Source organism: Bombina bombina, chromosome 5 (genome assembly GCF_027579735.1).
Source record: "Bombina bombina isolate aBomBom1 chromosome 5, aBomBom1.pri, whole genome shotgun sequence".
Taxonomy (NCBI): Eukaryota; Metazoa; Chordata; class Amphibia; order Anura; family Bombinatoridae; genus Bombina; species Bombina bombina.
In genome coordinates, this window is record NC_069503.1 from 1,048,503,330 (window position 1) to 1,048,515,829 (window position 12,500).

Sequence of the window (12,500 nt, forward strand, 5' to 3'; positions counted from 1 at the left end):
ATTTTTGAGGATTAATTTTATTATTGAACAACAACCATGTTCTCAATGAACCAAAAAAACTCATTAATATCAAAGCTGAATAGTTTTGGAAGTAGTTTTAGTTTGCTTTTTGTTATAGCTATTTTAGGGGGGATATCTGTGTGTGCAGGTGACTATTACTGTGCATAATTATTAGGCAACTTAACAAAAAACAAATATATACCCATTTCAATTATTTATTTTTACCAGTGAAACCAATATAACATCTCAACATTCACAAATATACATTTCTGACATTCAAAAACAAAACAAAAACAAATCAGTGACCAATATAGCCACCTTTCCTTTGCAAGGACACTCAAAAGCCTGCCATCCATGGATTCTGTCAGTGTTTTGATCTGTTCACCATCAACATTGCGTGCAGCAGCAACCACAGCCTCCCAGACACTGTTCAGAGAGGTGTACTGTTTTCCCTCCTTGTAAATCTCACATTTGATGATGGACCACAGGTTCTCAATGGGATTCAGATCAGGTGAACAAGGAGGCCATGTCATTAGATTTTCTTCTTTTATACCCTTTCTTGCCAGCCACGCTGTGGAGTACTTGGACGCGTGTGATGGAGCATTGTCCTGCATGAAAATCATGTTTTTCTTGAAGGATGCAGACTTCTTCCTGTACCACTGCTTGAAGAAGGTGTCTTCCAGAAAACTGGCAGTAGGACTGGGAGTTGAGCTTGACTCCATCCTCAACCCAAAAAGGCCCCACAAGCTCATCTTTGATGATACCAGCCCAAACCAGTACTCCACCTCCACCTTGCTGGCGTCTGAGTCGGACTGGAGCTCTCTGCCCTTTACCAATCCAGCCACGGGCCCATCCATCTGGCCCATCAAGACTCACTTTCATTTCATCAGTCCATAAAACCTTAGAAAAATCAGTCTTGAGATATTTCTTGGCCCAGTCTTGACGTTTCAGCTTGTGTGTCTTGTTCAGTGGTGGTCGTCTTTCAGCCTTTCTTACCTTGGCCATGTCTCTGAGTATTGCACACCTTGTGCTTTTGGGCACTCCAGTGATGTTGCAGCTCTGAAATATGGCCAAACTGGTGGCAAGTGGCATCTTGGCAGCTGCACGCTTGACTTTTCTCAGTTCATGGGCAGTTATTTTGCGCCTTGGTTTTTCCACACGCTTCTTGTGACCCTGTTGACTATTTTGAATGAAACGCTTGATTGTTCTATGATCACGCTTCAGAAGCTTTGCAATTTTAAGAGTGCTGCATCCCTCTGCAAGATATCTCACTATTTTTGACTTTTCTGAGCCTGTCAAGTCCTTCTTTTGACCCATTTTGCCAAAGGAAAGGAAGTTGCCTAATAATTATGCACACCTGATATAGGGTGTTGATGTCATTAGACCACACTCCTTCTCATTACAGAGATGCACATCACCTAATATGCTTAATTGGTAGTAGGCTTTCGAGCCTATACAGCTTGGAGTAAGACAACATGCATAAAGAGGATGATGTGGTCAAAATACTAATTTGCCTAATAATTCTGCACTCCCTGTATGTATCCATACAGTACATACAATCAGCAATAGGAAGCAATCAGCTAATAATTGTGCAAACAGATAATAGTGCACATCAATTGAAATAACTCCCATCAATCTAGGGCTAGGTGTAAATAACAAGCTTGACACTATATCATGCAAAGCATAGTCCCAAATCACCTGATTTAATATAAACAATCCAAACAATCTTATTATTTCTGGGTTGCTCATAAGCCAGTAGTTGTAAACTTGAAAATAAACTTATACTGTCCTGAAAAAGTGAAAAGTAGTCTGTAGACGTCCTTTAGGCTAAGGACATAAGCATAAAACACAATAACATGTGCAGGAGCTCATCGGAGTCAAGCAGCTGGTGTTGTGTGCAAACCAACTAATTCCAGACTAACAAATTGATAATGAGATTAGTTGACAACTATTTTCATAATCGATTATTATGGATTATATTGATTAGTTGTTGCAGCTCTACATTTCAGTAAAACATTTTTTTCCACAAGATGCAAGTCAGTCACTAAAAATATACAAGTCTCGAGTCAAGTCAGTGCATTATTTATTGCAAGTCGAGTCATTGAGGCCCATTTATCAAGCTCTGAACGGAGTTTGAGGGCCCGTGTTTCTGGCGAGCCTGCAGGCTCGCCAGAAACACCAGTTGTGAAGCAGCGGTCTAAAGACCACTGCTTCCTAACATGTCCGCTGCATACAGACATAGCCGCAATTCAACCCGATCAAGTACGATGGGGTTGATTGACACCCCCTGCTGGTGGCCGATTGTCCGCGAATCTGCAGGGGGCGGCGTTGCAGCTCACAAGAGCCAGTGCAATGCTGAATATGGAGAGCGTATTGCTCTCTGCATTCAGCAAGGTCTGTCAGACCTGATCTGCACTGTCGGATCAGGTCCGACAGACCTTTGTTAAATAGGCCCCATTGAAGTGACTTGAGTCTGAGTCAATCGACTCAAGTCTACATCACTACATATTACTTACTGGCTGGTAATTACAACTCCAACTTCTCTACTGGTGAACAGTGAAAAACCCTACTAACATAACAAAACACATAGAAAGTGTTTTCGTCAGTGTGGGAATATCTGTGTGTTTGCTTATTCAGATTGTGAGCAGGAAGCAAACATGCAAATGCACACATGAAAATAAGTGCACTATTTTATTATTGTAGTTTGCGTGCTATAGCCACTACCTTAATATCAACATTATATACTATAGCCACATCATCATTTTTATATAACATATATATACATATATATATATATAAATATTATTATTATTATTATTATTTGTTTTATTATTTTTTCAGTAGACCCAAGCTATAGATTAAAACTATAATGTTATTTTATAAATATACCATGACATAACTGCAACAAAATGTGTGAACAAAAAATAAACATTTTTAAATAAAAATTGTAATAAATAATTTGGCAAACAATAGTGTGTGTGTTTTTTATCTAAACTCTACAGTCAAAAGGAAGAAGGGTTTAATCCTCATATAGATAAGGGACTTTCGGTATAGTTCTGTAACTTTGATCTGCACATAGGGGCTCCCATATGACATTTATTCACGCTAGGTGATTACTATTACCTTCATTACCATGTGGTAATGAATGAAGACTTCATGTGGTAATGAATGAAGACTTCATGTGGTAATGAATGAAGACTTCTGCCGGCTTCGCTGAGGAATTCTGCCGCTTCGTTGAGGATGGTTGACAGGTCTTCAAAAACTGTAAGTGGATCTTTGGGGGTTAGGTTTTTTAAGGGTTTATTGGGTGGGTTTTATTTTTAGATTAGGGACTTTGGGCTGAAAAAGAGCTAAATACTCTTTTAAGGGCAATACCCATCCAAATGCCCTTTTCAGGGCAATGGGGAGCTTAGGTTTTCTAGATAGGATTTTATTTGGGGGGTTTGGTTGTGTGGGTAGTGGGTTTTACTGTTGGGGTGTTGTTTGTATTATTTTTTTTTACAGGTAAAAGAGCTGATTTCTTTGGGCAATGCCCCGCAAAAGGCCCTTTTAAGGGCTATTGGTAGTTTAGTTTAGGCTAGGGTTTTTTTTTTTTTTTTTGGGGTAGGGGGGGGCTTTTTATTCTGATAGGGCTATTAGATTAGGTGTAATTAGTTTAAATATTTGATCATTTCTTTTTTATTTTGTGTAATTTAGTGTTTGTTTTTTTGTAATTTAGTATTGTATTTAATTAATGTCATTTATTTAATTGTAGTGTAAGGTTAGGTGTTAGTGTAACTCAGGTTAGGTTTTATTTTACAGGTACATTTGTATTTATTTTAACTAGGTAGCTAGTAAATAACTATTTACTAACTAGTCTACCTAGTTAAAATAAATACAAACTTAGCTGTGAAATAAAAATAAAACCTAAGATAGCTACAATGTAACTATTAGTTATATTGTAGCTAGCTTAGGGTTTATTTTATAGGTAAGTATTTAGTTTTAAATAGGAATTATTTAGTTAATGATAGAAATTGTTAGATTTATTTTAATTAGGTTAAAGTTAGTAGGTGTTAGGATTAGACTTAGGGTTAGGTTTAGGGGTTTATAACTTTAGTATAGTGGCGGCAACGTTGGTGGCAGAAGATTAGGGGTTAATAAGTGTACTTAGGTAGCGACGACATTGGGGGCAGCAGATTAGGGGTTAATAAGTGTAGGTAGGTGGCGGCAATGTCGGGGGCAGCAGATTAGGGGTTGATAAGTATAATGTAGTTGTCAGCTGTGTCGGGGTGGCATATTAGGGGTTAATAAGTGTAATATCGGGGTGGCAGATTAGGGGTGTTTAGACTCGGGGTTTAAGCTAGGGCGTTAGGTGTAAACATACATTTTCTTTCCCCATAGGAATCAATGGGGCTGCGTTACAGAGCTTTACACTCCTTTATTGCAGGTGTTAGGCTTTTTTTTAGCCGGCTCTCCCCATTGATGCCTATGGGGAAATTGTGCACAAGCACGTATTTGAGTGCGGTATGGAGCTCAATTTTGCTCAGTGCTCACATATTGCCTGCTAATGCCGGGTTTATGAAAACCTGTAATAGCAGCGCTATAGGGAGGTGAGCGGTGACAATAACTTGCAAGTTAGCACCGAGCCGCTCATAACGCAAAACTCGTAATCTAGCCGTAAAATTCTTTAGGTCACTGTAACATTCTATTGCAGCATTAAAACTTAAATTCTGAGCCACACAAAAATGACATCAGAAAGAATGTAAGATAGCAGAGGTTGTAATATTATTGCCTTTGTAGTATTCAGCACACCTCTGAGATTGACTCCTCCACCTTAAGGTCCTGGACAGACAGACCAATTGTGTTTATTTCTGGAAGGTGTGGTTGACTTCTTTCTGTAATTTGAACCTTCTATTTTCCACACACCTTAGATCTAACAATACAATACAAACCACCATTGATTTTCTGAGTAGACAATTGATGTACACCGACTGTCTACTCAGAGAATCAATGGTGGTGTGTACTAAATAAATTAAGATTGTGATGGCATGAAACAAGACAAAGCCAATTCTCTTACCACAGTGGTTGTTTAAAATGTTAGTGTGCAAAGCATATCTAGGTATGTCTTAAATACCTGTGCAAAGTAAATGTTTTAACTATAACAACAAATTTCCCAGGAAACATTTTTCGGGTACATTTCCATTTTTAAATTAATTCCTTTGATGTGAATTTTTCGCTTTTCCTCTCAGAGTGTGAAGATGTTCAGACACCAAAACAATAGAATAACCCCATATACAGTATTTCTATGGGGTTAACAACAATGTTACATAGAGAAAGACCTTGTGGAACTGCTAAGTCATTATTGAAAAAAAATCTTAAATGTGCTCAAAGAATCATATTATCATGTATTACTGAAAGAAGTTAAGGAGAACTGCACCTTTACAGTACACATTATACAAAATAACATAGCTTCTATGAAACTGAAACTAGTTACCTAGATGGGTAAACGTAATGATAAAAAATTGCAGCAATTGCAGTAATCATGTAACACTGAAATACAGCCATTCTAAGAAAGGCATTATTTATTAGAAATGTTTTAAGTCACCTTGCTCTGCTGTTACTGATCGTTCTCTCATTATCAGTAACATATTTTAGGTCTGAACTTAAGTGGATACATTGCAGTGATAATCTAAATGAGTTAAAAGAAAGGTTTGGCCCCATGCTTTTTTAAAACTTTGAAATAGAAAAAAAAAATGTCTTCTGTGTTAACTTTTCATAGACTGGTACTTTCTGCAAGCCTAGAAGGCAGTCTTGGTGCATACAGAAAAGCTTAAAGGGCAATTCAAAGTTGTTATTACTGTCTGATATATAATTCTGCACTATGTAAAAAAAAAGGAGGCATATGGGGGGTGGAGCCAACTACCAAGGGAATCAGACGTCCACGAGTGGAGCTCTGGGTTCCAACCAGACTTAAACCTTGTTTATTTGCCCTTAGGATAATATTTTTTCGCTTTGTTAAGAGTTCCTTTGATCTTCACTAATACCACGGCCCCTGAGAGCGTTCAAGTGGATAATTTTGGCTATGAGGATCTTTTAAAAATATGACCGGGATGGAGGCCCTAAACAACTGGGGGTTGGCTGTGGCGCAGCTCCTGCATGAACACTTAGCCAGAATGGAGACAACGCTATTGGAGAGCTGTGCTGAAGCTAATGTACCTGTGCATATTGCCCTCAGCCTGACTGCTGATGTCTTTACCTCGGATCAGGGTAACTACGCTATAATGCTAACCCCCGAGCCCTCGTGCTACCTACCTGACTCCCTGCAATATGGCGAACAGCCCAATTACCGCTACAACGATCGAGCTGATTGTGAGGTATGCACGTTTGCGGAGGAGGATGATTGTTCTGACAAACTTACTGTGCCAGGGCTGACCGGTGAGACACCAGTCCTTGGAGTGGATCGTGCCTCACTTCCAAACCTACCTGCTATTACAAGGCGCATAATATTCACAACCTGCTCCCATGTTTGGAGGGCTCTCCCTTTGCTCCGTGACGATGTTACCGAAGTGATTGAGTCTAAGACTAATGTCTTCATTACCGGACATGATCTGAGGAGCAGTGCTCCAGAACACTCATTTGAGCGGTTATTGTTGCCGGGTACTGAAGTAACGATCCCTAGAGGCATTGGTTAAAGAGAGAGTCCTGTATTTTACCAAGTCCACTACATTTACTGTGGAGTGACATGGGCTATGGTGGCGATGCATTTGTCTATTCCTGGACTGTCCAGTATAAGTTGGTTAGAACTCTATGTTTGCTTAAAGCTTCTTTGCTATATATTAGTATTTTATAGTTTTACTCCCCAGTTTTTTTACTGTTTCACAACGCAGCATTTACTGAAAGTGTTTCCCTATTGCCAGAATTGTACTTTTACCAATCTAACTGCAGGGTTACATATTTGTTGCTTATGGGCTAAAAGTCTTCTTCTACTACTCCATTTCGGTCATGGTAAATATATAAGTTGGCCCTGATAAGGGGAGTTCAAGGGTAATGCTTATATACAGGCACAACAGAAAGAGTAAAACTGCTGCATATTTTGCCATGATGGATTGACAAAAGAAAAAGTACAATTGCAGCATGTTTTGCCATGATGGATTGTTTCTATATATTGCAGCCTAAGTTGGGAAATTGATATGGACACCACATAATCCAACATAGCATACCATACTACTTTGAAGCCTGAGATATTATATGTTCATGAATGTTCTTGTTCTTCCTATATCTTTATTATGTCTAGAGGTTCTGTTTGTTAAAGTTTTTATCTTGAGCCTGCACCTAAAACTGGCATGATTCCTTCAATAGTCTGTTTAACCATGTTTTGTTTATATGGTTCCGTTTTGCTCATTACTAAACATTATATACAGCCTCCACTATTCTTCCCAAAAACCATTATCCATAAAATTAGGCATTTTTGCATTTACCCTGTCTATGTTATATAGTCACCTTGTGTGGCAATGATTTGCTATTATGAAGGATTTCACACCTTGGTTACAACCCTGAGGGGCTTCAGAGTCACATGCCAATTAGTTTAGTATCTCATACATATCATTACTTCATATATACTAGCTCACAGATAGGTCTTGCACCCATTAGGATACTGTGCACCGTTTTTGATTATGCTTTGACATAGGTTAATGAGCCAGTGGCCACAATAGGAAATGGGTATTAGCTGGTCTATATATCTGTGGAATATTGTTTGTAACACACCATATTGTCTCTAACTTTTAATATACCTTATATTGAGGCAAGCTCTCTATTACTACCTGGTTTCCTGCTTAATATTGATCCTCGCAGGATATAAGTTACTTAGTTGAATTTTTCATTTCATTCCTATGTTATACCTTTAGGCTAGCACCAAAGATATTATTATATGGGGGTTAGGCTGCCAGCGGCCGAGACAGCAAGACCCTCTTTTCTACCATATTAGCTAGGTGCAGGCCTTTATCTACAACTGGGAGCTCAGAGACATTTAACTGCTCATAAGCAAAACTGGCTTTTCTCAGTATCCTCATTATAGCTTCTGAATATATTGATACCGAAATGTGAAACATATTCAATATATATTTACTTATTATATTCAAACTCCCACCTCCCCCCCCCCCTATAATAAGCCTCCCAATCCGGGAGAATTCACTATGCGGTTTATCTTGTCCATACCGCACCGTAAATATTATACCGTACCTACATATCATACCATATTATTCTAGCAAAAGAGTGGCGCATTCATTGTAACTATTGATCGAAACACTTTGAGTCACCACGTTTTATATATTGCACCATGCCTACATATCCTATTGTGTTATCTAAACACATAAATGGCGCCCTCTTTGTTGATATTTTTTTGTTTAACATTTCTGTTTATCTATACTTAACAGATTTTATCATAGGCTTATAAGCTTCACTTACAAATTGAGTTACAAGTTTTCAGTTTAGTATTTTCAATCTCATCACACTGCTTATATATTAAAAAAAAAAAACTTGTTTTGCTGTGTTATAAATAATAAGGAAGACACATGGAGACCATTCGTTATCTCCATATAGTGAAATATATGCCATAACTATTGTTTACATTTGACTTACTTTAAAAATGTTAAATACTTTTCATTGGCAAGTTTGTGTATTATAAACATTTCTACAGACCTAGATTATGTATAGTTTTACATTCCTATATATCCTTATGTTTATATGGCTTCGTGATAATATGCATGTAACCTTATTGCTTTTTCTATGTCTTCAATAAAAAGAATATTTAAAAAAAAAAAAAAAAAGGAGGCATATTAAAGTCTTAACTCCCCAAAGTTTTGCTTACTTACTCTTTCTGGCCATCCTTTTCACCTCCTCAGTTTTTTTCAAAAGTTTGTCACAGGCACCTTTGTCTAATCACAGTGGGTCCCGTTGCACCGTTAAAATACATGTAGTGCACTCACGCACTAGGTAAAAGTGTAGGCTGCTTTAACCAGGAGCGTGCTACATGTAAGTTTAACGGTGTAACACGCTTTTGAAAAAAACTGAGACGCTAAAAATGACAACAAGTAAGGAAAGGTATGTAAAGTGCAGAATTAAAGGGACACTGCAAGTAAAATTTAACGATGCTTGTTACGAACTAACTATCCAAAATAAGCATCGCCGTAATCTTCATTTCAAAAAATATTTATTTCCAAACCTACTCCGTGGGTATCTTTCTCTCCTATCCAATCTTGGCCGACAACTGCAGTCGTCACTCCCTGCAAGAGATTCATTGCGGATAAGGACATGTAGGCAAATAGTATTATAAGTCTACATAGAAAGCCTGGAGAACCGATTGCATAGATTTTGGTCTCAAATGCGCATGCGTTATTCCAATCTAGCTGCTGGTAATTTCGGCTTCAATAGTTGCAAATGTGCATGTGCTATTTCAGCCGATTTTGTGCACATGCGAATGAGGACTAATTTTTGTCATAATGACATGCATAAACAGCTAATCGGATTGGTTGTAAATTCCATTCATGTAGTGCCGAAAATTGTGGACTGGATAGCATGACATAATCGATTTGCAAAAGTTATAGGTCAGTAAGTTTTATTTTATACATGTAACTTATTATATGTGTCTTTTTTATACTAAATTTGGTAAAAGTTAGTAATCCTTTAACAAAAACAACAATGTTGACTGGCCCTTTAAAAGGACATGCCAGCTAAAACTGAAATGTATATCGGTGTATTTCACTTTTAAAATATTCTTGATACTTGTATTAGCTGTATTAAGTAAAAATTTTTATGGTGCATATAAATATGAAGCATATCTAAATATGCTGCGGCATCACCATTTCAAGAGTATTTCTGCTCAGGGAGCTGGTGGTTCCTTGTATTGAGCTGAGGTGATAACTCAGAGTTTACAGTACGTCTCGCTGAAGAAACACACTGTTCAAAATGCTTGTGCATTAATTATATTAAGATATACTTCAGGGGGGATATTTATCAAGCCGTCAACCACAAATACGCTGGAATTCCACAGCGTAATTGTGGCGAGCTTGATCTGATCTAGTTATCAAAGCCTACAGACCAGCAAAAGTTGAAATCTGTGACGTAACATGCGATCCACCGGTCTCAATCCGACACAGATCGATGCTTACGTCATTACAGATGTTCCGAAAACACATTCGGCACTATTTGACACTTTTTAAAAGTTATCAAATAGTTAACAGGTATGCACGCGGCTATTCCGGCCCAGCGTACCTGGTTTTCAAAGCCGTGGATGCCATAGGAATCAATGGGAGTCTGAAAGCAGCAAAAGCTTATGTTTAATGCTGCCAGATATCCCATTGATTTCTATGGTAGAAAACAAGTAACGTTTACACCGATCACCTTAACATAAGCCCCGAGACTAATCACCCCTAATCTGCCGCCCCGACATTGTCGCCACCTACATAATGTTATTAACCCCTATTCCACCGCACCCAGACCCCACCGCAACTAAATAATGTATTTACCCATATCCTGCTGCTCCCGGACCCCGCCACCACTAAATAAATGTATTAACCCCTAAACCTCTTGCCTCCCACATCACTACTATTAACTAAACCTATTAAACCCTAAATCGCCAGCCTACCCACATCGCCATAAACTAAATTAAGCTATTAACCTCTAAACCTAACAACCCGCTAACTTTACATTAAAATTACATCCCTATCTATAAAAAAATAAAACTTACCTGTAGAATTAAAATAAACTAATTCTAAACTATTAATTAACCTACCCTAATTATTATACTAAAATTACATTAAACTAGCAATTAAATTAACTATATAACATATTAAAAAACCCTAACCCTACTAAAATTATTTAAATCTACTATTAAAAATTACTAAATTACAAAAATAAATAATCGCTAAGTTACAAAAAATAAAAAACACTAAATTACGAAAAAAAAAAACACAGTATCAAAAATAAAAACGAATTACACTTAATCTAATAGCCCCCCAAAATAAAAAAACCCTAGCCTACAATAAACTACCAATGGCCCTTAAAAGGGCCTTTTTCGGGGGCATTGACCCAAAGAAATCAGCTCTTTCACCTGTAAAAAAAATACAAACACCCCCCAACAATAAAACCTACCACCCAACCAACCAACCCCCCAAATAAAAAGCCTATCTAAAAAAAACTAAGCTCCCCATTGCCCTGAAAATGGCATTTGTATGAACATTGCCCTTAAAAGGGCATTTAGCTCTTTTACCTGCCCAGACCCTACTCTAAAAATAAAAAATACCCAAAAAACCCTTAAATAAACCTAACACTAACCCCCAACGATCCACTTGCAGTTTTTGAAGCTCCGCTTGAAGGATCCATCCAGCCGGCAAGAAGTCTTCATCCGGGTGGCAAAAAGTCTTCATCCATGTGGCCTCTTCTATCTTCATACATCCGGCGCGGAGCTCCTCTTTAATACGGTCATTGCTGTAAACTGGAACTCCAAGATGGCGTCCCTTGCATTCCGATTGGCTGAAAAATCCCAATCAGCCAATAGGATGAGAGCTCAATCTTATTGGCTGTTACAATCAGCCAATAGGATTGAGCTCTCATCCTATTGGCTGATTGGAACAGCCACTAGGATTTTAGGAGCTCTAATAGTATTGGCTGATTGGAACCTTTCAGCCAATAGGAATGCAAGAAACGCCATCTTGGATGATGTCACTTGCATTCAAGTTCCAGTTTACGGCGGCGACCGTATTGAAGAGGAGCTCCACGCTGGATGATTTCAGGATGGACCCGCTCTGCGCCGCTTTTTTATTTTTCTAGGGCTATTAGATTAGGTGTAATTCTTTTTTATTTTGGATAATTTCATTATTTTTCGTAATTTAGTCTTTTTATTTTTTATAATTAGATACTTTGTAATTTTTAGAGTAGTGTTTGGATTTTTTTAATGTGTAGTTTAGTTTTATTTAATTGGTAGTTTGTTTAATTTTAGTTTAATAATTAGATTAGTTTACTTGTTAGTTTAAACTTAGTTCTCTTAATTTGACAGGTAAGTTTTAATTTAAGATAGGGAAATTGTAATTTTAATATAAAGTTGGGGGGGCGTTCGGTTTAGGGGTTACTAGTTTAATTTAATTTATTTCGATGTGGGGGCTTAAAAGTTTACTTTAGTATATTTTGTTGTGGGGGCTTGCGGCTTGCGGTAATAGGTTTATTATAGTGGATGCGATGTAGGGCTTAATAACTTTAGTACAGTTGGGGTGATGGTTTAGGAGTTAATAACTTTTTATTTATAGTGGTGACAATGTCGCGGATCGGCGGAAAAGGGGTTAATAATTAATTTTAGTGGTGGCGATGTTGGGAGCGGCATGTTAGGGGTTAATAAGTTTAATATAGTATTTGCGATGCAGGAGGGCCTCGGTTTAGGGGTTAATAGGTATTTTATGGGTGTTTAGTGTACTTTGTAGCAGTTTAGTTAGGAGTTTTATGTTACAGTTTTGGCTAAAGGGGTCTCACCA